Source organism: Saccopteryx bilineata, chromosome 1 (genome assembly GCF_036850765.1).
Source record: "Saccopteryx bilineata isolate mSacBil1 chromosome 1, mSacBil1_pri_phased_curated, whole genome shotgun sequence".
NCBI classification, from domain to species: Eukaryota; Metazoa; Chordata; class Mammalia; order Chiroptera; family Emballonuridae; genus Saccopteryx; species Saccopteryx bilineata.
In genome coordinates, this window is record NC_089490.1 from 226,328,839 (window position 1) to 226,356,279 (window position 27,441).

A 27,441-nucleotide genomic window follows, 5' to 3' on the forward strand; every position below is an offset into this window, starting at 1 on the left:
GGGCACAGATACCAGGAGACAACCAGAGGCTAACTGAGGCTCTCATGCCAAGATCAAGAGTTCGCTGACTAGTGGAAAAGGCTGTCCTAGGAGGCTGGACACAGGGCTCAGCTCCACCACCGCTGCTGACACTAAAACGTGTTTCTCACCTCTTCATCCCTTTCAGAGGAGACTGCTTTGGGTGGCTCGCCGGGCCGTTTCTGGTCCTAACTTGCTAAAGAGCTATAGAGGAAGTAAATAAAGATGTTGTCTAGAGAACAAACTGGAATACATGCAGCTCACCACTCTCCAGGGACAGAGATGGAGTAAGATGCATAAGCAGCGTCCCAACAGGGGAGTACTCAAGCTCTGAGAGGAAGTTTTCCTGTTGAACCTTCACTCTCTGACCTTCCCCAGATAATCTCATTCATGTTGGAGAACAGACTCACAAAGTGCTGCCTACCTGGCCGATACAACATGCAGCTGCAGGAAAATGAGTGGTGTTCTTTTTTTAAAATACACACACACACACACACACACACACACACACACACATAATAGGCAATCCTGACAAATATAAAACAAAGGCAGGCATCATATACCCTTTTCCACTCAGAACCCACCACATGGGGCAAATTTATTTTGGGGGGAAGGCTCCCATTCACACCCCAAATCCCCACTTCACAGCCAGAACTCACCATCTGTCACTTGTCTCTCCTCACAGGTGACAGCCAGCCAAGAACAAGAACAGTATGTGAATTTACTAAGCCATTGTTTAATCTCCTCCATGACTATAAAGAGTGGCATGGCAGACCAGCTCCCATCCAAGCAAAGCCACAGCGTTTGTACCTCTAAAGCCTGCACAGCCTCCTCTGGTCTCTTCTCACTCTGGGCTGCCCCCATAGCCTTGGGGTAGCTGGTAGAAGAACCTAAAAGCAATCCGCACAGAAAGCCCTTTGTCTTGTGGAGGTGCAAAGCTCACTGAAAAGCTTTCTCTTGAGCGGGCTTTGTCCAGCCATCTGCAACATGCAAGTCACCACAATGTCTGATGGGCATCAAGCTCAGCCTATCCAAAATTGACCTCACTACCACCACCCCACTCTCCCTACCCTGAGCAATGAGACCACCACCCACTTCTCTTCAAGCTTCTTCACCTCCCCTAATCCACCTGAATGTCTTGTTCTACCTGGGCAATTTCAACAAACCCTAACTGGTTTCTCTGCCCCCAGCCCTGCCCCTTCCTATCCATTCCCCATGCTACAGCTACAGCAACTACTTTAAAAGGAAAATCCTATCAAGACTTCTTGACTTCTCTGAGATTCCTAAGAGGCTGAAAGAACCTTCATGCCTATGCTCCTGGAGTACTCTATAGCCCACTCCTGCCTCCCCAGCCTTATCTTGCCACGATTGCTCCACTAATCGTGCTCCAAGCGGACCAACCCAATTCTCCTTCAGGCCTCTGCCCGGGAACACACTAGCCTTGCACCCCACAGAGTCTCAACTCAAACATCACCTCTTCTGGGAAGCCCGCTCCAACTCATCTCCCTCCTAAACTCCATCCACTTCCCCCATGAAACCCTGTTCTTTTTCTTTTATTATTATTATTGATTAATCTTAGTGAGAGAGGAAGGAGTGGGGGAGAGAGAGAGAGAGAGGAACATCAATCTGTTCCTGTATGTGCCCTGGCTGGGGATAAAACCGGCAACCTTTGTGCTTTGGGACGATGCTCTTAACCAACTGAGCTATCCAGCCAGGGCTATGGCATCCTGTTCTTACCCCATCCTAGCAGTCACCATGCGCCAGCCAGAAAAGGGCATGGACCACACCAGTCTTCTCTGCTCTGCACCTCTATCACCTATTACTATGCTCAACAGAGCAGGCAGGCAACAAATCTTGTTAAATGAAATGAACTCAGCTGATCTCTCCAAGGTTCTAGAAATCCTGCCATTTCTGGGACTGGCTCCACCTTCTACCTGCTTGCAGCTTTTAATCTACAAACATATGAAATCAAAGGCCTTGTAGGACCTGGTCTGAGGTCAGGGTTCTCACGCTTCACTAGGCATCAGGATCACCTAGGCATGAGGACTTGTTAAAGCACAGATTGCTGAGCCTCCAGTTTCTGATTCTGTAGGCCTGGGGTGGGGCCTGAAAATCTGTATCAGTAACATGTTCCCAGGTGCTGCAGCTGATGGTCCTGGGAACTTACCTTGAGAACCCTGTTCTGTAGGGGTCGGGAGCACAGGTGGCCAGGTAGGACATCTAAACAAAGATCCTTTACTAAAAATTTCTCCTTACTATCCCTCCCCAGAAGTCTGACTTTATTTACCCTTAAATGTAAACCTTCCACCTGCCTCTTCCTTTCCCATTTTCCCCTCAAGAAAACAGACATAAAAAATGAATGAGCTTAAAGACAATGACCCACACAGCCAGCCTCCAAGGGACCCTCAAGACTGTCACTTCCGGCATTCTTCAGAAAGGATTGTTTAATGATCTTCAGGAGGCCCTAGGATAGGGATTCTCAAGTAGCCTTCTGCTGCCTCCCAGCCAAGAACAACCTTTTTACTTTGGGCATGAACATTCTCATTTTCTAGCCTGCATGGGCAATGAAAGTTCCTTTACATGCTTGACATTTTCCTTTTACTCTAAGAAAAAAAGGAAACATCAGTTGACAGTTTCCTCCAAGGACTCAAGTATATATGTGTTAAGAAAAAGACTTAAACTTCTGAACCAATCCATAAATCTCTGTAGGTGTGAGCTCTTCACCTCGGTCTTTAATATCACACACCAGGGGCCAACACTCAAGTATCTCAGGCAACTCCAGGCTTCACCTAGGGTCTCTGTCAGCAAGTTCAGAAATATCCTAAGATGCTATCACTTTTCAAAGGCAACTGGGGACACAAAGAAGAACCCAGGGGAAGAATATCCTCCTTCCTTCCCATCAGTCAGTTCCCGTGCAGGTCTGGTAAGTCAAGCTTTCACAACAGGAGACAGGCCACCAGTCATTCATCCCCCACAGCAGCAAGTCACCTCTGAATGCCTCAAACCTGCCTGTCTATAGTAAGTCCGCTTTCTCCTTCTCCTCAGGCCATCCTGCCTGATAATTACCCAAGAATCCTGACAAAATCTGTCACACTGCATTTCCTTTAAAAATGAGTATGTATAATAATTCAGCTATAAGGATGTAAATTAAGGCCCTGGCCGGTTGGCTCAGCGGTAGAGCGTCAGCCTGGCGTGCGGGGGACCCGGGTTTGATTCCCGGCCAGGGCACATAGGAGAAGCGCCCATTTGCTTCTCCACACCCCCTCCTTCCTCTCTGTCTCTCTCTTCCCCTCTCGCAGCGAGGCTCCATTGGAGCAAAGATGGCCTGGGCGCTGGGGATGGCTCCTTGGCCTCTGCCCCAGGCGCTAGAGTGGCTCTGGTCGCAGCAGAGCGACACCCCGGAGGGGCAGAGCATCGCCCCCTGGTGGGCAGAGCGTCGCCCCTGGTGGGCGTGCCGGGTGGATCCCCGTCGGGCGCATGCGGGAGTCTGTCTGACTGTCTCTCCCCATTTCCAGCTTCAGAAAAAAAAGAATGTAAATTACAACATTATCGAAGATTATGTAAACAGTAGTATACCCAGAGGACAGAATGTCATTTAAGATGACACTGTGAAAGGTGTTTACTGACAAATAAGAAAGTTTACAATATGTTCCCATGTGAGAAAAAAAGCAGATTACAAAACAGTATTATCCTTCCTTTTAGAGCAGGCAGGGAGGGAGGGCGGAGGGAGGGGGATGCATGATGGAGACAGAACACATGCAAAACAGTGGTTTTCTCTGGGTGGTGGTCATGATAGATCCTTTTTACTTCGTCTTCTTCATATTTTCTAAAATTTTCTACAAAGAGCATGCACTAGTTTTATAATAGAAAATATATGGCCCCGATCAGTTGGCTCAGTGGTAGAGCACTGGCCTGGTGTGTGGAAGTCCCGGGTTTGATTCCTGACTAGGACACACAGGAGAAACACTCATCTGCTTCTCCACCGCTCCCCTTCTCCTTTCTCTCCATCTCTCTCTTCCTCTCCTGCAGCCAAGGCTCCACTGGAGCAAAGTTGGCCCGGGCGCTGAGGATGGCTCCATGGCCTCTGCCTCAGGCGCTAGAATGGCTCCGGTCGCAACAGAGCATAGCCCTCTGGTGGGCATGCCAAGATCCCGGTAGGGTGCATGCAGGAATCTGTCTGCCCGCTCCCCGCCCCCCCCCCCCCGCTTCTCACTTTGGAAAAATACAAAAATATATATATATGGAGGAATGGGCAGAGTTAGACAACAGATCAGAATGCTATAAATAATGCCTCTCCACACCCTTGTTTAGCCACCATACTTCATCAGAAGACAACGGCCCCAACAGGCTGCCAGGAGGATAGTGCACAGCCAACCTACTTTGGGGAAAGAGGCTCAACTGCCCTTCTCAGAAAGTAGTGAGAAAATCACCTGGCACAGACAGGCAGCAAGTCTAATGCTAGCCCCTGTGTTAAAAGAGAGAAATAATTAGTGGGCATTCCTGCCCCCCCCCCAAAAAAATAGGTACATTGTTTAGAATAATGTAGGCAAGTGCTATGACCACATTTTTCTGCACCAAAAGTAAAGGACATGCAATAACACTAGTGTCCTTCCAGGTCACGGTCAGCAAACTACAACCCTCAGTCAAGTTCAGCCCTGCTGCCTGTTTTGTAAATCAATTATTTATTGAAATACAAACTGCTCATTCATTTATTTATTGTCTACATTTCATGCATTTACATATGTATTGTCTATGGCTTTTTGGGGTTTTTTGTTTGTTTGTTTTAGCTGTAAGAGCAGAGTTGAATAGTTGCAAGAGAGATCTAAAAAGTCCACAGAGCCTAAAATATTTGGCTCTTTATACAAAGTTTCTTGAACCCTATTCTAGGGCAACCAAGAAAAATATAACCAGAACTGTCCCAAAAATATAACCAGAATCTGGAAAGGTCTCTAGAGTTGTGTCAGAACAACCCAAGGCTGAGATACCCTATTACAGCTCTCTTCCTGACCCCTAGAAGTGGGCTCACCTCACCAGACACAGAGCTGCTCACCCCAGAAGCCGCCAGGCTGGGGCCTGACAAGGAGAGGGGCTCTGTGATGACCACGTTTTACTGGATCCCTCAGTGCAGGGCAGCCCCTACATGCTGCTCATGAAGGAGTCAGGTCTGGAGGCTGTGGGAGTGCCAGATGCCGACTTTCTGTACCTCTCTGCTCCCTCCAGCCATTTAAGGAGGCTCACAGCCATCCATCCCCTTGCCTCACCCTAAACTGACAAATGCCATTGCCAGTCCACAGGCGGAGTCTGAGTAGATATAAATCCATTCACCATCTAATCCGGTGTTTCCCAACGTGGGGCCCATGCCCCACAGGGGGACAATTCGATAGTTAAGGGGGACAATTTGAAAATGGACTCCACACGACTTTAACTCTTTCGCCCCGGGGCCATTTAAATGCAATGCTAGATATCGGTGCCAAATTTAACAAAAAATGCAATTCTTAAATAATTGCGGTAAATAATTATTAAGTATAATTTCGTTTGACGAGACCAAAATATCAACTGGGTGATTGGCGTTGTCAAGTAAACTTCGTCCTGGGTTCACCGCGGAGCGTGCCGTCTGCCGCGGGGAACCCCGGACGTTTTAAAAACTCGCTAAACAACGCAGTTATTCTCACCTAATTGGCCCATTGCAACTTCTGTAGTGTTTCACATCATTCAGTTGGTGTTAATTTGAAATAAGTGTCAGTCAAAACTGTTGTAAAAGCTCGTTGATTTAATAAATATACATATATATATTGTATAGATATAATTGGTAAGTATTTGATTTTATTTTTATCGATATTAAACTCTTTATTAAGTACTTCTTGCATCAGGGCTAGAAAGCACTAATATTTTATAAATATTATTGGGGCTATAATAGTGCATGCACGACAATTTTAATTTTAGAAGCATAACTTTCCAGAAAATTTTGTCAAGTGGAAAAAATATAGATACCTTTTGATTTGCGGTGGTGGTAGTGTAGTAAATGTGTTATATACATTTAAATAAATATGAATTTTTAGTATAGGTTTACTCTATGTCACATTGAATATATTTTCTTAAAACGGTTCTTGAAAAAGATGACAAAGATGTAAAAGCTATGCCACTCAGTAACAATACTGTTAGTAGAAGAATAGACGAAATGAGTGAGGATATTGAAAAACAACTTATTAAAAAGCTGAAAACAAGAAAATTCTCCTTGCAAATGGATGAATCAACTTTGAGAGACAGTGAGGCAGTATTGATAACTTACGTAAGATATATTGATAAAGGACATTTTGCTGAAGAAATGTTGTTCTGTAAAAGATTAGAAAGCACCACTACCTCCAAAGATATATATATAATAAGCTAAAAAAACTACTTAGATGTCAATGATATACCAATGAAAAATATAACATCTTGTGCTGCAGATGGTGCTCCCAATATGATAGGCAAGAAAAATGGCTGCTTAAAATTGATGAAAGATACGAATCCAGAAATGATTCTTGTGCATTGTGTTATTCATAGGGAAAACTTGGTAGCTAAAAACATCTCGCTTGTTCTGAATGAAGTATTACATACAGTAATAAAGTGTGTTAATGCTATTAAAGCTAGTGCCAAATGTGAGCGTCTTTTCAAGCTATTTTGTGAGGAACAAAATGAAGGCCATGTGAGATTTTACTTCATACTGAAGTAAGATGGCTATCTAAAGGAAACTGTTTGAAAAGATTTATGGAACTGTTTGATACTCTTAGTGATTTTTTAAGCAACAAACCTGAAATGAAGTATCTGTTAACAATAGATGGTAAAGCATTTGTGAGTTATTTAGCCAATATCTTTGAAAAACTAAATATATTAAATAAGGAACTTCAAGGAACAAATAAAACTCTTGTCGATGCAAAAGCAAAGATATTTGGTTTCATTACCAATATTGAGTTCTGTCAGAAACATATTAACAACAAAAACTTTAAACAGTTTCATTGGCTCCAAAAATGTGACGTGATACCGCTTTACTTGTTATTGTCAATCATTTGAATATTCTATCGGCTAATTGAAAAGAAAGATTTTCTGATTTAAAACAAATTGATTTCCCAACATGGATGATGCAGCCAATGTTAGTGGATTTGTCTGATATATCAAATGCAGTATCAAGAAGAACTCGCAGAACTGCAAAATGATGAGTCAGTTAAAGCTTTATTTAATATCAAAGGAGCGATGGCATCGCTTTGTGAGGAAACAGAAATCAAATACCCAAATTCAACCAAATGTGCAAGAAAACTATTGCTACCGTTTCCATCTTCATTTTTAGCTGAATGTGGATTTAGTGCTGTAAATTATTTACTGGTAAAAAAAAGAAATCGGCTGGATATAACACAACGTGGAGACTTGAGACTAAAGCTAACCAAACTAGAACCTAATATAAAATCTCTGTGCAGCAAGCATCAAGCGCAAGGATCACACTAAATTAAAATAATAAATTAATATAGAAAAATCTGTATTAAAATTATTGGAATTTAAATTTCTGTTTTTCATATGTTTTAAAATTTTACTTACTGTGTTTTGTTAACAATTTCATAGTGATTTCTTCCTAGAACCTATCATTTATGTTTATTAAGTGAACAAATCAATTTTTTAATGTTAAAAATTATGTATGTTACATAGGGGGGGGACATAAAAATTTTAGAAAGGTTAAGGTGGGGCATGGCACAAAAAAGGTTGGGAAACAAATCAGTCCTTTGTTCCTGCACTTTCACTGCATCCCTGTCAAGAGCTCCCGCCAGGCAAGCACCAGGTGTGTGCACAGGGAACTGGGATTTGGATCAGAGGGAGAAGCACAAGCAGACAAGAATGTATACACTGCTGCCTCCACCCTCAGTTCCACACAGGGCCCCCTACAGTGGAGGCCTCCTAGTGAGCCACACAGGCGGGACTGTCTGCCCTAGTCAACACACAGACCCCACATGGGTCTGAAACCATAGCCCTTGGGTGACCCAGTGGAGTCTTGCCTTGTAAGGAAAGAAATTAGTTTCCGGGCCTCAAGTTGTCTTCTAGGTTAATGACTTCATGTTCCCTTAAAAGCTGCTGCCAGACTACAGGGATTTTTCTTGGAACTGTTGAAAAACTATACACTCACACTAAAACACACAAGAGCTTCTTGGGTGGCAGGTACTCTGACACTCTCCCCCCAATGAAATTAACTAGTTCCCCAAATGTTTTTATTTTGTGAGCAGACCAGCAGAACACTGATAACTACAGCTGCTATTATTTATTTAGTTTATTATATTCCAGGCCCTGAGCTAAATGTTCTACCTGTATTATCTCAATTATTTTTACAAGTTACATACTATTATTCTGCCCATTTCACAGATGTGAGAATTAAGGGACAGAGAAGTTAATTAACTTGCTCAAAGCCACACAGCTTATAAGAAGGAGAGCTAAGACTTGAATCCGTTATGGTTCAGGAGCCAGACAACTATTTAGTAGGTTAGAAAAACGAGCAAAAGAGTATGTTTTGATGTCCTAGAATGCAAGCCTCCATACTCCACCTCTTGAGAGATTAAGGTATTCTAAGGATTTCCTGATGTGTTGCTCTGAGATGGGCAAAGGGCTAGGAGGTAGAGGGGAGGAGGCACACAGGAAGAGATATAAAAGCAGCAGAAGTTCCAGCCTCTAATGAAGACCCAGAGAGGAACCCAGTGCTGTGAATGAACCTGCACAGGCCCAGGGCTCCAAAGCACAGGTGGCAGTGTCCTGAGTGGCCTTTCCTCCTCTGCTGAGCAAACGTAACTGATTATAAACAGGGTTTAAGTCAACCTGCCAAGCATGGGGTCCTGACAGCAATTTCATTGTCTTAATAAGACCCACCAAAGTTTTTTGCTCAAAACATGAAAAAATATTTGGTTCAAGAAGTGATATTCATAAAGCAATCAAGATGCTCTGGAGTTAGGACCCTGGGTTCAAATCCTGACTCTGCTGCCGACCTAAGTCAAGTCCTTTAAGCTTATCTTTGTGCCTTAGTTTCTTCTTATGTTCTTGAGAGTAGTGGGTTTGATAATCCATATAATAGCACTTAGGGCACCAAGTGCCTGGCACATAGTAGGTGCTCAAAACTGTTAGCTGACACGATCATTATGATTGTTACAACCACAAAGACACACTGGAATCAGTTTCAGACTTGGTGAGACTAGACGAAGCATGAATGAGATCAATACAAACAACCCTTTTTTTATTTATGTCCCAGCACTCTGGTCAGGTACCGTATCACATCTGACACAGAAAAGGCAGTCTCGCCTTCTCTTGGAGACCAGTGTGGCTTATTTGTGCTGTGGAGTAAGGTGTCATTTGGGAGAGTCAATCCAGCATGCTGACGGCCTGCTTGGAATGTACAGAAATGAGCATAACATAAATACCCACTGGTATTCCTTCCCATGGTCAATGCCACTCAGAGACGAAAACACAGCATGGGAGGCTTTCATTGGGAATGTTCAGGAAGCCAGTGGGGGGAACCCTTCTGATCCCCATTAGCTCCCTGTCCCAAGCCACAGCACACTGTGCCCCCAAATTAATCTTCCCCAAATCCATTTTCTTTTTCTTTTTCTTTTTTTTTTTGTGACAGAGTCAGACAGACAGATAGGGGACAGACAGGAAGGGAGAGAGATGAGAAACATCAATTCTTCGTTACAGCACCTTAGTTGTTCATTGATTGCTTTCTCATATGTGAATTGATGGGGGGGCAGGGGCTACAGCAGAGCAAGTGACCCCTTGCTCAAGCCAGCAACCTTGGGCTAAAGCTGGTGAGCCTTGATCAAACCAGATGAGCCCACGCTCAAGCTGGCGACCTTGGAGTCTCAAACCTGGGTCCTCCACATCCCAGTCTGACATTCTATCCACTGTGCCACCGCCTGGTCAGGCCCAAATCCATTTTCATCATGCTAGCCCTCACTCAAATGGCTCCTAGATGTCTACAGAAAAACACCCAAATTCCTGGGCCTGAGGTTGGAGGTATTGCACTTGGGACCCAGGCCTTCTGCCCAGCCTCTACTTACACCTGTGAGTGTTGCTCCAATCCCCCAGCAAGCAGGCCTGCTACTTCACCTTTGCGCATCTAAAACCTACCTGTCAGCCATTCAGACAAAAAGCACCCACTGTGTGAGGCTAGCCTCGGGGCCTGGAAATCAGCTCTCCCTTAACCAGCTGCCAGCCTGCTCCAAACCTCTTCCTGAACCATCCTATAACCTGTTTCCTCACCTGGAAAATTATGATGTAAATTCTTATTATGCCCAATGTAAATAAGAGATGGAAGTACTTTTAAATGTGTGAACATACCATATACAGTGTGTCCGTAAAGTCATGGTGCACTTTTGACCGGTCACAGGAAAGCAACAAAAGACGACAGAAATGTGAAATCTGCACCAAATCAAAGGAAAACCCTCCCAGTTTCTGTAGGATGATGTGGCAGCATGTGCGCATACACAGATGATGATGTACCACAGTGTATACAGCAGAGCAGCCCACGGCCATGCCAGTCGAGATGCGGACGGTACAGAAGAAAGTTCAGTGTGTTCTGAGGCTCGCTAAATTCGAATCCGTGACCAAAGTGCAATGTGAATATTGGCGCGTTTATAACGAAGCGCCACCACATAGGAATAACATTACTCGGTGGGATAAGCAGTTGAAGGAAACTGACAGTTTGGTGGAGAAACCCCATTCTGGTAGGCCATCAGTCAGTGACGAGTCTGTAGAGGCTATACGGGATAGCTACCTAAGGAGCCCTAAAAAATCTGTGCGTGAGCCCACATCACACTGCACTGAATAGGTATGAAACTGGGAGAGTTTTCTTTTTATTTGGTGCAGATTTCAAATTTTTATCGTCTTTTGTTGCTTTCCTGTGACCGGTCAAAAGTACACCATGACTTTACGGACACACTGTACATTCAAGAACATTATTTCTAATCAGGCCCTAACTTGACTCTCAGTTCTTATGAATTTAAGTCTTCCCATCAGCTGATCTAAATCTTCCAGCACTGGCCAGATCTCACCCTGTTTTTATCTTTGGCACATGTACCTTGTTTCTCTTCAACAAAACTATAGGCCCCTAGTGGGGAGGCTCATGTCTCAGATACCTCTAACTCTTTCTCCGATTACCCCCACTCACAGGCTAGACCCGATCACACAAATAATAAATGTGATCTGTGCTGTCACACAGGAAGGTGAGCAAGGACCCATGGTGGGGAACCCTGGAAGTGTAGTTGAGGAATTTCCACTAAAGTGAAATCCGGAATTTAAAAAGTTATGTTTAAATCTGGCCAAAATACTGTGGCTGCCTCCGGTAGGCTAATGGCCACACAGAGATGTTCATGCCCTAATCTCTGGAACCTGTGAATATGTTACCTTAGTGGCAAAGGGAACTTTGTACATCAGATAAAGTTAAAGATCTTGACATGGGGGAGAATATGCATGTGGGCCCAGTGTAACCACAGAGTCCTTTTGAGAGGGAGGTAGGAAGATCAGAAGACATGAGAGAAGCAGAAGTTGGAGGGATGCAATTATGAGAAAGGAGCCACAGCCATGGGATGCAGGCTGCCTCCACAGAATGAAAATGGCAACGGGGCCCGCCCTGCAGCCTCCAAAATAAATGGCCCTGCTGACACCTTGATTTTAGCCCAGGGAAACCCATTTTAGACTTCTGACCTACAGAACTAATAAACTTGTGGTGTTTTAAGCCACTAGGCTTCTGGTAATTTGATAGAGCAACAACTGAAAACTAATACAATGACTATTTTTTAAAAGGCAAATCATTGGGTTGGGAAGAGGGGCTGTATTCTGGAACAATTTCCAGATCATTTTTCTAAAATAACTTAGTTTGATCATCACCACCCTCCAAGCTGTACTGAGTGCCAACCAATGCCAGGCCCTGTGCTGGGTGCTGGAATATCCATGGTCAGTTGAAAACACAATTCTTGTTCTTGATTACAGAGTCCTGCTGGCTTTCAGTATAAACATGCCCCATTCTTCTACAAGCCTCTTTCCCAAGCTCAGCTCAACATTTAAACCATCACTGAGCATTAACTACATGCCAGGCACTGGGCACAGGCTGTATCACAATGTACTAGTTAGTAAGAGCCCCCACCCTGAAAACGACATCTCATCGGTTTTTACATTCTTAATTTTCAAAACATGCTCACTTCAGATTTAATTTTGAATGAAATAGTATTAATAATAAGAAGAGCTACCATGTATTATTCCTTTCTGTATGCCTATCACTTTATACTAATCCAATTCCACAACAACCCTGTGAGGTATTATTGTCCCCATTTGCTGATGAGATAAAACTCAGCCAGGTGAAGAAATCTCTAAGTCCTAAAACTGTCAGGCGCTGGCCTCTCTTTGCCTGCCTGTTGCCAGGCTCAGACCTTTCCTCTTACTGCCTAGGAAGCTAAGAGATAAGAAACCTGCCCCCAAGTCAATAACATTTTTTAAAATCAATAGTCACTCTCCCTAAAACACAGCCAGGTCCATGCCCTGAAAAGGGTGTCTACCAGGTTACAGAACATTATGAGCAATAAAAATCCTGGAGCTGGCTGGGCTCTCAAAGGCCACCTGGCCAAACTTCCCCTTGTGGAAAGCTCCTCAGCTACCAGGGCTCCTAGAGAGAGGGAACTTCTCTTACCCAGTTCTATGTCCCCCATGGGGTTTGGCACTGTGCCTCTTCCACACCAGGAATTTAACTGCATCCAGGGTGCTCCCTAGCTTATCAAGCTCTCATCTAGAACCCAGAACCAAAGAGACAACCAGCAGTGCCAAGCATCAGGAAGTGTTCTGTGTCCCATCACCATAAGACATCACAACCTTTCATGTTCAGCCACAGACAACAGCTGCAGCAACCCTGTTTTAACGTGGTGAGGGCAGAAGAGGGAGAAATGGAGGAAGAGTGACTTTCACAGGAGCAGGGCCAGGTCAGTTACAAGCCTGCTGGTGGTACACACTCAGGCACCAAGAGTTGGGGGCGCCCATATGGGGTGAGGCAGCTCTACTGCTTCCTCTATTTCTCTCCACTCCTTGCTTCTAAGAGGACTAAGAGGGAAGGGGGGAAGACAGCAGGCCTAGCCCACTAACAGTGAGCTCCATGCATGCTGAACGAGAAACACAACAGACCTGCCCCATGGTAAAATGGTGCCCAGTCCTTTGCTTTGCCAAATGTTGGCTGTAAACACATTTGTGAGCAAGAGCCACAGACTTTTTTTTCCCTATCTCAGATAGTTATAAGGTATTTGCTCCAGCACCTGTCAAACAGTAACCACCTGTGGTCACAGGGCACTCTACTCTTACTTTCACCCTCCTCTAAGCCAGGATCAGAGCCAAAGAGAAAATGTGCCAGGCAGAGAACAAACAGGCTTGACCCCGGGCTCTGGACTTGAACTTACAAGTTTTGTTTATGTGAACAGTCCCCAGGACCTCTCATCCGGCCCAGCAGATGGCAGGAACGTTGCCACCAGGCCCTCTAGTTCCCGGACAACGTGAGTAACGTGATGAGGGCTGATGGATGGACCACAAGGCCTGGGTTCCGGGCCCACACTGGGGAACAGCCACAGGGCCCTCGGGCACATCAGTTCTTCTCTTTGGGCCTGCATTTCTCATTTCGCCAAGTGTGAAATGAGGCGACTCACCTAGCTGATGACCAGTTCACAGAGATTAGGACACCATCGTTTATCCCTTGAGTGCAGAAGGTTGACAGAACACAGTACAGGGCTGTTCTGAACAAATGGGATTTAATGGCAATCTAGAAAGAATAATCCTCAACAGAATTCAAGTACTGACCCTTCTACACATTCTATAAAAATATCAAGTGGGGCCTGACCAGGCGGTGGCACAGTGGATAGAGCGTCGGACTGGGATGCTGAGGACCCAGGTTCGAGACCCCAAGGTTGCCAGCTTGAGCGCGGGCTCATCTGGTTTGAGCAAAGCTCACCAGCTTGGACCCAAGGTCCCTGGCTCAAGCAAGAAGTTACTCAAGTCTGCTGAGGGCCTACGGTCAAGGCACATATGAGAAAGCAATCAATGAACAACTAAGGTATTGCAATGCGCAACAAAAAACTAATGGTTGATGCTTCTCATCTCTCCGTTCCTGTCTGTCTGTCCCTGTCTATCCCTCTCTCTGACTCTCTCTCTGTCTCTGTAAAAAGAAAAAAAAAGAAAAAAGAAAAAATCAAGTGGGGAGGGCAGACCCTGTTTCTCACAGGCAGAGAGGTAGCAGTCCTAAAGCATCTCTGTCAGTAAACACACCTCTGGAGAAATCCAGTGGGAGGGTGCAAAGGTAGTTATCGAGGAAAGGGCTGGCCCCTTCTCATACAACCAAAGCAACACCTCCCTCCTTCTCTCCCATACTCACACTCACACACTCACACTCACTCACCTACCAGGAACAATCAGCCCCGCAGAGGCTGGCAGGAACAGGACCTGTAGGGCACCTAATGCAGGATACCAGCCTGGCTTCCTCTTCAACCACCACCCCCAGCCCACCCTGCCCCACTCACATCAATCAGAGGGCCTCACGCACTCCAGAGCTGACCTCTTTGTTTCCTTCCAAAACAGAGGTAATCGAGGTGAACACCCTCAAACCCTTGGCCCGCATCTCAGACAGCCCTCAGCCTCTCCACCCTATCCTATCTCCTGCCCACAGTGACCACACCCTCCTTCTCCTCCACTAGGACCTTGCCCCTTACCTGTGATTTTCTTTTGCCCTCAATCTCTCCTTCCCCAACATCTTCCCCCTCAAGCCTACAAACCTACTCTTAGTTTTCCCACGCCAAATATAAAAAACTCTCCCGTTGTCTCTGCTTCTCCTTCAGCCTCACACTGGCCAACAACTCCCAAGGTCAGAGTGCACTTCCCATCTTTCCTTCTCCTGCAGCACCACCCATCTGGCCGCACCCTAAGCCCTCCTCCCTGTGACATTCGTAACAGCCACCTGATGGCTCAATACCCATAAGGCCAACACACTAGCCTCCTCAGAACTCCCTGCTGGCCCCGCACATTCCCCTAAAACCCTCCTTGGTGTCCATGATTCAGTCATCTCCTCGTCTCAGCTTCCTCTACCAGCTCCTCTCCTCCCACCTATTGCACAACAGAGCCTCCAGGCCTGGCTCTGACTCCCATCCTCCCCGCTTACCTACACTGTCCCCTGGGCTGCTTCTGCCCCTCCATGGGCAGACAGCTCCCCGAGTCTATGCATCCATGTTCTCAGACCAGGCAGGCCATATCAACCACTGAACCAATTCAGAAAAAAAAAAAATTCCAGTTTATGCACATACCACATCACCCCTCCAAGTCCCACAGACACCGTGAAGGGTGCCAGGGCAATGTGGGGGGTGAGGGAATGCTCTATACCTTGGCTGTGGTGATGGTTATGTGACTACATGCATTTGTCAAACTGCACAACCTTATACTAGAAAGGGTGAATTTACTGTATGCAATCAGATCTTAGTTAAAAAGTATGGGGGGAGGGAGAGTCCTGGCCGAATAGAATAGCTTAGTTGTTTAGAGCATCGTCCTAAAGCACACAGGTTGTTGGTTTGATTCCCAGACAGGGCACATGCAGGAACAGATGTTCCTGTATCTTTCCTGATCTCTCCCTTCCTCTCTCTGAAAATCAATAAAATAAACAAATAAATTTTTAAAAAGTATGAATAAAGTCCCACAGCCACCTCACCCCTACATGTCTAAATTAACATCACCATTTCCCCCAGACTAGCTCCTCCTCCTCCTGCACCTGTTTTCAGTAGTGACACCATCTCCCCCCAAACACCAAAACTCCTCCCCTTCAAACCAGAACTCTCAGCTGGGTGCCCAGTCAGTCACAGACTAAAAATTCTACCTGTACAGAATTTATGTTCTCTTGAATCTGTGCCTTGCACTAAACCACCCTCCAAATGGGACTCAGGCCACCCTCACTTCTCACTAAGCACCTCACTGGGCTCCCTCCCTGTCCACTCTGACCTGCCTTTAACCTTCTGCACGCACCTGTTGGCCCAACACCCTCCCACAGCAATTCTGACCTGGCAGGCCAGGTCTTTGCCCGTGCTTCAGCCTCTGGCTCTTCTCTCCCAAGGAAACTTCACTCATCCTTCAGGCTTCAGCTCCCAGGCCTCCCAACACAGGAAGCTGCTTTCCCTGCCCTTTGCCATCAGAATCAGCACATACTCCATCCGGGTTCCCACAGCTGAGAATCTAAACGATCCTGTGCAGTGGTCCCTATAACCACACTGTGCCCCAGGCCCACACTGCACATATCAGGGCAAGGAGCTGCCTCCCTCTCTCTTCCAGGGCCCTCCAGGCTGCAGCTGGACCAGTGAGTGAATTGTGGATGCTCAGGGAACACTTTCTGGCCTAACCTGAATTGCTGCTGAAAATTACCAAGAGAGCTACACCATGCCCTCCCCCCAACCCCACTGATGAGATAAAATGCCACAGAAGCACAGCTGGAGAATGCTGCTCAGATTGACCTAAACTCTGACAGATCATACAGACTGCTTCACCCCAGTCTGCTTCCTAGCCCAGACCCCTCATGCTACCTTCACACTTCCTACCCTCCAGCTAGACTGCATTCACCCCACTCCCAGGTACTCATCTACCCCAATGCCTCTGATTCAAAGAGCCTGCTGCCTGAAACAGTGGTACTCAGAGTGGTTTTTGGACTGGTACTGTCACCCTCGATAACAGGAATAAGAGCTTAGAAACTTTTATAGTAATACAGTACCATCATGAAGTTCTTCCTGTGTCTTGCAAAAGCATTGATCTATAACAAGTTCGGAAAAAACAAAGCCTGCTCCTTCACCACAGAGATTCGGGAAGCACTGGCCCCTCACCCCACCCCCCAAACTCCTGCCTCTCCCTGCTGAAATCCTGCTCATCCTCAGGGGCCCAGCTAACCGTGCCTTCTCCTCCAAGAAGCCTTCGCAGTTTCCATCAGCTAGAAGTGGTCTGACCCAGAATCCCTTGTCCAAACCACACTGAGGGCAGCTAGGTGGTATCTGCACATCTCTTACTACAACTGCCTGAGGTAAGAGGCCCAAGTCTTGTTCACTTTTATATGCCCCATGTCATGTTCAGGCAGATAATCAATTGATATTTGTTCAATAAGGTGTAAATAACGAGATCCACCCACAATTTCAGAGTGGGCTTTTCTTCAGGGACAGGGTATGGAGGGGCACTGGCCTTTCGGGCACACTGGGCTCTTTCAGGTTTGAACCAGATGCTGCCCCTCTCCCCCAGCCCAGAAGGGAATAGGAGTATATGAAAAAAAGCAAGTCCTTGGCTCTCGAGACAAGAACATAGTCATTATTTAATTGCAACAGATTCTACAATACCCTAACATTGCAATTTTAGTGAAAACGCCACATGCACACACTAAAAATAAATCACACCCAAGAATGAAGAATAAAAAGAGATTTTCAGAGTCATTTCCAACTTTTAATATTCTGTGGGACCCTGACCTCAAAACTAAGGGTCAAGAGCTCAGGGGCGTGTAATCACACAAGAAGCAACAGGCTCATGGACAGACCAGTGGATTCCCACTCAGGTTTACAAAGTGTGAACAGACACCCACTCTCAGATCTCACACCTAGATGTATCTCACTCAGCACCAGTAGACCCACCTCTCCCAACTTCAGAAGCAGCAGGACCTCGCACTCCCCACTCCCAGTGGCTCTCCTTTCCACCAGCTCTCCCAGTGTCCTGGCTGCTTTTAGCAAGAATGCTGGAACTATTTCCAGATGCCACTGTCAGATCAAGACAACTCTCTATCTAAATATTCCTGTCTAATTTTGCACACAGCTCTGGTTTCAACTGACAAAGATAATGACTCAGTGTCCACTGCTCTTGATGGAAAATTATCCTGCCAAGTTTGGAGCTTCCCAATAATAGACTTCTCCAAACTTCTTTTTGAGAAAGAAGTGACCTCCCTATCCAGGTTCTTTTCTACAGGCAACAAAGGGCAACCAAAAGACCCCCTAACTAACCAAGGAATGTTATGGGAAAATCCTGATACATACCACAGGACTGACTAACAACAAGAAAGGGAAATTCATGGTAGGCATTTGAGATGTTTTCCTCTGCCCCATGCAATAATCACTGTTTTTCAGCTTTTCTGCACCTCATCCATTTAGAAGTTTGTGACATTAATTCTGGGTTAAACTGAAGGCAAAATCTAGACTCAGAATTGAAGCATCTTTCTCTGCACGAAAAGAAATGGCTCACTGTCTTTGACACTAATGCTTTGACCAACTATAAAAGAATTGCACATATTATACATGTGTCAGACACCCCCTCCCATATCAAAAGACACAATGGATATCTCCCCCAAAAGTGAGGATGAGTAAAGCATCACCTTTGGATAACTGAGGTCTTTCTGACAGCATTCAGATAGCTTAAACTTATTTGCTCAATATTTTAAAACTGCCCCATGGTTATTTCATAGGCATATCCACACAGTCTTGCAAAATCCCCAAAGATGGGAACTCCAGACCCAGCCAGGCCCAGAAAAAGCCCATGGGTTTCTACCTTCCATCTCTCTCCTAATCCACCCAGGGGCAGAGTTGCGGTCTCCTTTAAAGCCCAATGTACATGGTTTAGGGCAGAGGACACAACACTACCCTATTCCTAAACCTCTCAACTACAAATGGGCAGGTTCCAGAAGGCCCCTGGAACGCCTAGGAATACTCTTTTTTAGAGTCTTACCTCAGTGGCTTTCAACCAACGGTGATTTTGTCCTCTAGAAGATATTTTTGGTTGTCACAACTAGTGTGCTTGTGGTGGGAGACTGCTAGCATCCAATAGATACAGAGCAGGGATGCTGCTACACATCCTACAATGCACAGGTCAGCCTCCCCCTAACAAAGAATTATCGGGTCCAAAATACCAAGTCTGAAAGGGGAGAAACCCTGTCTTAAGTGACATGCAGGGAAGTGCTCTTAGCACCTGGTTCCCTTTCCCTCTGAGTCACCTGAGGTCATGCCAAAAATTATAACAACCCTGCATCATCTGCATTATTTGCAAGGCTGAACAAAATGTCCAAAGCCATGGCCAGAGCCTTAAAGATGCTGCTCCCCTGAACTCCGAGCCCTCCTTGCTTTGTCTCTTCTCCGGAGAAGGGCCCTCCTACCAGGATGACCCACCCATCTGCAACAGGACAACTGGCTCGCTGGCATCAATGCATGCTCCAGTCCTTTGGCACCAAGGGAGGCCTGGCATGCCCAGCTCTTCAGTCTGTCACGCACACGCATGGCCCAAGTGAGCAATGAGGGTGGACAAGTTTCCCAACAGGCTGCACATAAACCTCTCACCCTGCAGGAGTCTGACATCTCTCTCCCAAATGGACAGTCCCAGCTCCCAGTCCGGGCCCTGCAGAGCTGCCCATCCCCCAAGGCACCTGGGAGACCGGGGCTGGGTTTGGCGGAGGGAGCGGGAGGCTAGGGAAAGGAAAGAGTTTAGGCAGTTAAGCCCAAACCATTCACAAGATCTCCAATGCGTCGAGATGCAGGAGGAAGGGCCAAGGAAAAGCGAACGGAGGAAAGGACCAAAAAGGGTTCCCTTTCCCAAAGTCACCCAAAACCTCCACCTGTGAAACCCAACAGCTGGCTCGGGTCAAGAGAGTCCAAGTCTGACACCCATCTGCAGCCAGGGCAGTCAGAGCCGCTGACACGGTGCACAGGGAGCCGGAGTGAACAGAAATACTATCACAAGAGCGCGGCAGAAAAGCTGTCTTGGCGACGCAGAGACGCGGCTCCTGACAGCTGGTCACGGAAGCTCCCCGGCGCGTTCCGAAAACCCAAGGCTCGGGCCATGGCTCTCGTCCTCGCCCTGAGGCAGGCCCGGCGGGCGGAGGCGGGCACTGGGGTAGGCGACATCGGCAGGCCCCCCTCCCTGCATCCTGAGACGCGACCCGGCGCTCGCAGAGAATGAAAGTCGCAAAGGGGAAGCCCCGCTGTCACTTGAGGAGGATGCAAGACCGGCCCAGAAGGGTCACAGCCCAGCTCCGGTCACAGGCAGACGGCGCCCGGGTATCCGGCGGGCGGCAGCCTTACCTCGGGGGTTGGAAGCTGGGACACAGTCACCTTCGCGCCGCTTCCGCGCGGTGGCCGAACCGCAGGCGTCTCACACGCACTCCCGACCTGTTTACCAAGTCGCCCGCGCCGGGAGACCCAGAGGCGGCGGCCCCGCCCCACGGACTACTGTCATTGGCTGCGCCCTGGCCGAGCGCCTCGCGGGAGCGGAGGAGCATGCTCAACCCGTGCGCTCGATCCGCGGCCAATTGAAATCGAGGGCGGAGCAAGAGCATCCAATGGAGGCCTTTTCAGAGCGCAGGGCCCTCCTTTTCTTCCCTCCTCTGCCCTTTCGCCTAGTTGGAAAAGGCTGGGCTAATGACCTGACTGGAGCGTTGGGGGATCGGCATGCGTGCGGCGCGAGGAGGGGCCCTTCCACACGGCGATGTCACGGACGAGGCTGGGTGGCCGGCCTTTTGCCGTCACCTCCTTGCCGGTGCTCGCCGAGCCTCAGAGCGGGCCTGGAAGGGACGCGGTGGAAGGAGAGGATGGGACTGCGGCAGGTACGACTTGAGGACCGAGCGAGGCCAGCACTGTGCCCGCCTTGATGTGTCAACAGGGCCCCGCCCAGTTCCTCCACAAGATGCTCGCTGGAAGGGAAAGCGCTTCGGCGTCCCGGCCCCCTCGGGCTAACCGTGTTGGGTTATAGCGGACGCCATCCGCCAAACAGGAAGCCTGCCCCCAAGTCGGAGCTCTGGGGAAAAAAAACAACAAAGTGTGCAGCTCCAGGCTGGGCTCAGGGAATGCGAGCCATTTGTCCTTGCACGCTGACCCTCCTCGCAGAGGGCCGGGCGCCGGGACATAACGCACGTGGAAGGGCTGGAAGCGTGCGACCCATTCAGTCCCGGGTGGGCTCTGAGGGCGTCCTCCGCGCTGAGAAGCTCGCTGAGCGCAGAACGACCCTGGAGAAACCCTCCCTCCACCTACAGCTGTGCCTCAGATCACTCCTTTCTTGAACTAGAGAATTCAGATCTGAGCCGAGGCGGGCCTGACGAGTTCCCTTCGGGTGGCGGCCAAGGTCCGGTCTGCAGCTCTGTCCAAGGTTGTTAGGGGCGCTTGTGGGAAAAAGAAAACTAATAACAATTTAGTAGGGTGGTCATAAAACTATTCAAGCCAAAGGATTGTCCTGCCTTCTGGAGACTATATTTTAGAATTTACATTTAACTCTTTGGAAATGCGTTTAATATTATTAGAAAAATTAAAAGCCGTTTTAGTTGATTGTAAAGGAGGTAGGTGGGAGTTTACATCAGCATACCTCCCAGAGGATGTGGTTTGCTCCCAGACCACTGTAATAAAGCAAATACCAAGATAAAGAGTCATGTGAATTATTTTGTTTCCTAATGCATATAAAACGTATGCTACGCTATATTGCAGTCTGTGCAATAGCATTATGTCTAAACATACAATATACATGCCTTCATTAAAGAATACTTTATTGCTAAAAATGCTAACCATCTTCTGAACCTTCAGAGTTGTGATTTTTGCTAGTAGAGGTTCTTGCCTCCATGTTGATGACTGCTGACTGATGGGTTGGTGGTTGCTGAAGGTGGGAGTAGCTGTAGCAACTTCTTTTATTTTTCTGTTAATTTCTGACAATAAGACATCAATTGACTCTCCCTTTCATAATTTCTCTGTAGCATGTGATGCTGTTTAATAGCATTTTGCCACAGTAGAACCTTTTACATTTTTAAAAAGATTTTATTTATTGATTTTAGAGAGGATAGAGAGAGGGAAAGGCAGGGGAGGAACAAGAAGCATCAACTCGTAATAGTACTATAATTGCTTCTCATATGTGCCTTGACTGGGCAACCCCAGCGTTTCAAACCATTGACCTCACCATTCCAGGTGGAATGCTTTATTCACAGTGCCACCACAGGTCAGGCTTTTTTTCAAAATTAGAGTCAATCAGCCTGACCCGTGGTGGCGCAGTGGATAAAGCATCAACCTGGAACACTGAGGTTGCCGGTTTGAAACCCTGGGTTTGCCTGGTCAAGCACATATGGGAGTTGATGCTTCCTGCTCCTCCCCCCTTCTCTCTCTCTGTCTCTCTCTCTCTCTCTCTCCCCCCTCTAAAATGAATAAAATATTTTAAAAAATTAGAGTCAATGCTCTCAAACCCTACCACTGCTTTACAATTAAGTTTATGTAGTATTCTAAAACCTTTATTGTCATTTCAACAATCTTCACAACATCTTCATTCACCAGGAATAGATTCCATTTCAAGAAACCAGTTTCTTTGCCTAGCCATAACAAGCAACTCATCATCCACTGAAGTTTTGTCATGAGACTGCAGCAATTCAGTCACATCTTTGGGCTCCACTTCTAGTCTCTTGCTATTTCCACCACATCTGCAGTTACTTCTTCCACTCAAGTCTCGAATCCCCCGGTCTCTATGGGGGTTGGAATTGACTTTCCTCCAAACTTGTTAACATTGATATTTTGATTCTTCATATGCATGAATTGTTAATGTTCTTAATGGCATCTAAAATGGTGAATCTTTTCCGGAAGTTTTCAGTCTTTGCTCAGTGCAGGGTTGCCCCAAACCTTCAATCTTTTAAAAACGTAGTATCAGCGAAGCACAGTGAAGCTCAATACAATGAGTATGCCTATATGTCTTTAAGTACATGAGTTTCCTGTGACACTTTCACAAACCACTGTGGGAAATTCTGGATCAGGTGACCACAGGAGTCTCCCTTCCTCTAAAACGTTTTCTTATGTTAAAAAACATTTGAACATTTTCATTAATTGATTCTAATCTTTCTTTAGGTAATATATTCACATTTTTTAAAACCTACTTTAAGCCTGACCAGGCGGTGGCGCAATGGATAGAGCGTCGGACTGGGATGCGGAAGGATTCAGGTTCTTCGAGACCGCGGGCTCATCTGGCTTGAGCAAAAAACTCACCAGCTTGGACCCAAGGTCGCTGGCTCCAGCAAGGAGTTACTCGGTCTGCTGAAGGCCCCCGGTCAAGGCACATATGAAAAAGCAATCAATGAACAACTAAGGTCTCGCAACGAAAAAAAAACAAAAAAAACCCCACAAACCTACTTTAAAAAGGTTTGCAGTAGAGTCTCCCTCTACTTTATCTCCTACCTACTTTCCAGTGCCCCCACTCTCTCCCACACAAATGTAACCACTGTTAAATTTCTGTCTCTTCAGAGTTTTTCTTTTTTTCTTCTTTTAGATTTTATTTATTGATTTGAGAGAGAGAGAGAGAAAGGCAAGGGAAGGGGAAAGGAGTGGGAAGCATCAACTCATACTTGCTTCTCCTATGTGCCTTGACCGGGCAAGGCTAGGGTTTCACACCAGCGACCTCAGCGTTCTAGGTTGATGCTTTATCCCCTGTACCACCACAGGTCAGGCTCAAAGTTACTTTATACATGCATAAGCAAATAAAAATACTCCTATTTTATAGAAATGGTCATTCCATACACTTTTTTTCTTTCTTTCTTTCATATAATGACATAGCTTGGAGCTCCTTTCCAAATTTACACAGAGAGAGTCCTTTTTCTTTTTCTCAGTATTAGTCACATGGATGAACCATAATTTAACCATTCTTCTATTGATGGTCACGAAAACTGTTTCAATTCTTTCGCTATTTCAGACAGTGCCACGGTGAGTAATCCTGTTTGTTTGCAGAAAGTGATTAATTTGGATTTAGGCAAGGCTGGGTTGGTGCCCAGAAAGAACAGTGCAGTGCAGAGTACACAAGTGCCTTCCAATGGGCTCAGAGGCCTGACATGCATGACTCATGGGCTCCAAGATTCGTCACACACCCCCAAACACCCAATAGGGGAAAACATCATATCTAGAACGCAAGGGATGCACCTTTGCAGGCCACAATTTGAGGAGCTCACGAGATTCGGGAAAATCCAACCCAGTTCTGCTAAGAGAATGACTTTAAGGAATTCCCAAACCTGTTCAACTAAGGCAAAACTAGTTACTGTAATTAGCTAACTGCACAATTAGAAGTGATTAAGCACACTACAAGAGGCTCAGCTTTCCACCACTGAAAATATCCCTGCTCAGCCCATTAACAATTTGTGCTTCTTTGCTCTCCCTTTTCCTTAGCCTATGCCTGCAGCATGTGTCTGCCTTCTAAATAGGCTATGATTTTTCATTTTCAGACTAATTTCATTTCAACACACTGTAGCATACAGAAATTAGCCAAGTCTGCCAAATCATGTAACCAACACCCCAATTATAAAACTTTCTTTTTCTTCAAAAAATTCCTTCATGCCTCTCTTTTCAATCACCCCCACTTTGCCCCAGGCAAATGTTCTAAGTTGATTTTGTTAAGGAGAAATAACTGGTTACATGACATGAATTGGTATCACTTTCTAAATCAAAAATTAGTATACAATTCATTCTCTTGTCCTTAAATTCTCAAGTGTGTGGGAAGTCATCCCAGTCACTAAATACATATTTTACTTTGTTTACCCTCAGATAGTCAACTGTATACTTTTTTAAACTTTTTTAAAATTTTCATTTAAATTTACAAGTAGTTTCCAAGTTTGGGCCCCAAGTCTGTAAACAAAAGAAGCAAAAAACATACTGGATGCTGGAAACCCTGAGCCTATGTCAGTCTCTTGCACCACTTCCTTCTGAGATACCCAGAAACAGGGTTAGGGTTAAGGGAACGAGGTTGTGAAGGGGACTTTAGAAAATAAAAGAGCTGTGTGCTCAAAACTGAAAGAACCCTGTGCAAGCAGGACTGTGATCAAGGCAAGTAGGAGAGCTTCAAGGAAAAGACTTTTACTTGAAGGTAAGGATGGACCAAGGGCATACACAAGACTATTTTCCCAGTGACCAAGGAGGTTAAAAGTCAATATGAACTTTCAATAAGAGTATAGGAGGCACTGGCTCCCTCAGGAGAAATAAGCAATTTCTGGAAGAGACTAAAAGGCATAGACCTATAAGTCTTGGAAGGGCAAAATGTCCCACTGGTGATTGGACCTTGGGTTTTATTTTCTTTCTCCATGCCAATGAGAGGTGTCAGAAAGACACCCTGGTCATAGTAAGGTATTTCCCACTCAAAAACCTCAGGAGCATGTGTGTGGTGGGGAAGGGGTGTGCAGCGAAACAGTCACAGAAGGGAGATGACTGTATTGTTATGGGGCAGGTATAGCCAAGAAAGAGAAGCTCCCCATCTCCTGGTGCTGTGAACCCCAGGAAAGCACAGAGGACAGAGTTTTGCATCCCAGAGGACACCCCAAACTACCTCTTACCCAGAGTTTCTGGGACAGTTTGTGCCTGGGTTGGTGGGGGAGCTATGAATTTAATTAAGGGCAGAGTTCTGAGGTCATGGTGCTGGGCCACCTGTGAGGAACTGTTCTCCAAACTCGAATGTACCAGAATTGGACTGTCCCCTCTAAAAAGCCACAGAGACCTAGGGACTCGAATGGCCACCAGACTGACTAGAGACCAGTGGTTCCTGCTTGCACATGAAAGGCAGACCCTACCCCTACTTGGGACTAAATAGCCTCTGAGTTTGGGGACAAGTGAATGGAGACCTACACAAAGGAGACACTGAACTTCCTGTTAATCAGGCCAATGGGGGTATTAAGCCAGATTTATTTTTTTTTTTAACTTTTCTGAAGCTGGAAACGGGGAGAGACAGTCAGACAGACTCCCGCATGCGCCCGACCGGGATCCACCCGGCACGCCCACCAGGGGCGACGCTCTGCCCACCAGGGGGCGATGCTCTGCCCCTCTGGGGGTCGCTCTGCCGAGACCAGAGCCACTCTAGCGCCTGGGGCAGAGGCCAAGGAGCCATCCCCAGCGCCCGGGCCATCTTTGCTCCAATGGAGCCTTGGCTGCGGGAAGGGAAGAGAGAGACAGAGAGGAAGGAGGGGATGGGGGTGGAGAAGCAAATGGGCGCTTCTCCTATGTGCCCTGGCCGGGAATCGAACCCAGGTCCCCCGCACTCCAGGCCGACACTCTACCGCTGAGCCAACCGGCCAGGGCCAGATTTATTTATTTATTTATTTATTTTTTGACAGAGACAGTGAGAGTCAGAGAGAGGGACAGATAGGGACAGACAGATAGGAAGGGAAAGAGATGAGAAGCATCAATTCTTCATTACAGCTCCTTAGTTCATTGATTGTGTTCTCATATGTGCCTTGACCAGGGGGTCTACAGCAAAGTGAGTGACCCCTTGCTCAAGCCAGCGACCTTGGGCTTCAAGCCAGCAACCTTTGGGCTCAAGCCAGTGATCATGGGGTCATGTCTATGATCCCACACTCAAGCTGGCAACCTCAGGGTTTCAAACCTAGGTACTCCACATCCCAGTCCGATGCTCTATCCACTGTGCCACCACCTGGTCAGGCTAAGCCAGATTTCTTAATGGGAGAAAAACCTAAAAGACAGGACCACCTGTGCACCCTATCTTTGTGAAACAGTTCATCCTACTTACTTGAGTTTTATCTGAACCCTGAAATTTCTTTGCACTGGAGTAACCTCTCCTGCCTTCGCAGCAACTTTTAGAACTTGTGTTCCAACTAACCTGGGCCTCTGGCCTCTGGGACTTTGCTCTTACAACCCCCTGCCTCCCATGTCCTTCCTTTCTACCTGTACTCATTAAAGTCCTATTCATTCTTTAAGACCTAATTCCAATTTACTGCTATATGATGCCTCTCTGATCACCTCAACCTCAAGCAAGCAGTCTGTCTCTTTTACTTTATAGGACTTTGTTTTAGTATTTGCATGCCTCTTTGTCACATTATACCTAATAGTATAATTGTCAACTTTTTTTTATATCTAATAAATTTTAAACTGCATGTCTTGCTATCTCCCATAGTGCCTTATAGCTAGAAGTACCTTGAAATCTAAATAAAATTGAAATTGTTGCCAAGGTGCGATAGAATCTTTCCAACACCTCTGTCTTCCTCCGCTTTATGTGAGTGATGGTGTTGGCCCCACCCAAATAGAGCCAATCCCAGCCCACATGCCAAAGTGATAGGCTTTTTTGAACCTGAGCCAGTCAGCACATGGTAGGCCCAAGTGATTGGTCCTAGGGTGGTCCAATCAGAATGATGCATAGGACTCTTTTTTTTTTTAATATTTTATTTATTGATTTTTTTTTTAGAGAGAGAGGAGAGAGAGAGAGACAGAGAGAGAGAGAGAGAGAGAGAGAGAGAAGGGGGAGGAGCAGGAAGCATCAACTCCCATATGTGCCTTGACCAGGCAAGTCCAAGGTTTCGAACTGGCGACCTCAGTGTTCCAGGTCGACGCTTTATCCCACTGCGCCACCACAGGTCAGGCCGGACTCACTCTTAATGGTTATGAGAAGCAATGACCCCTCTCTCCT

General features: G+C 46.5%; 1 protein-coding gene across 3 annotated transcripts in view; it reads right to left on the reverse strand.

Annotated features, from left to right (window-relative positions):
* Positions 1–20,272, reverse strand: part of COQ8A (coenzyme Q8A) — a 43,767-nt gene extending 23,495 nt beyond the window's left edge. For 2 of the 3 annotated variants that reach the window (XM_066237084.1, XM_066237066.1), the window contains exon 1: positions 20,115–20,272. The gene's annotated coding sequence lies outside the window, so the exon portion shown is untranslated. Of the gene's footprint in view, positions 1–17,687; positions 17,762–20,114 lie in introns of those variants that run through there. The other variant, XM_066237075.1, reaches the window with a different exon arrangement.
* Positions 20,273–27,441: the final 7,169 nt, after the last annotated feature.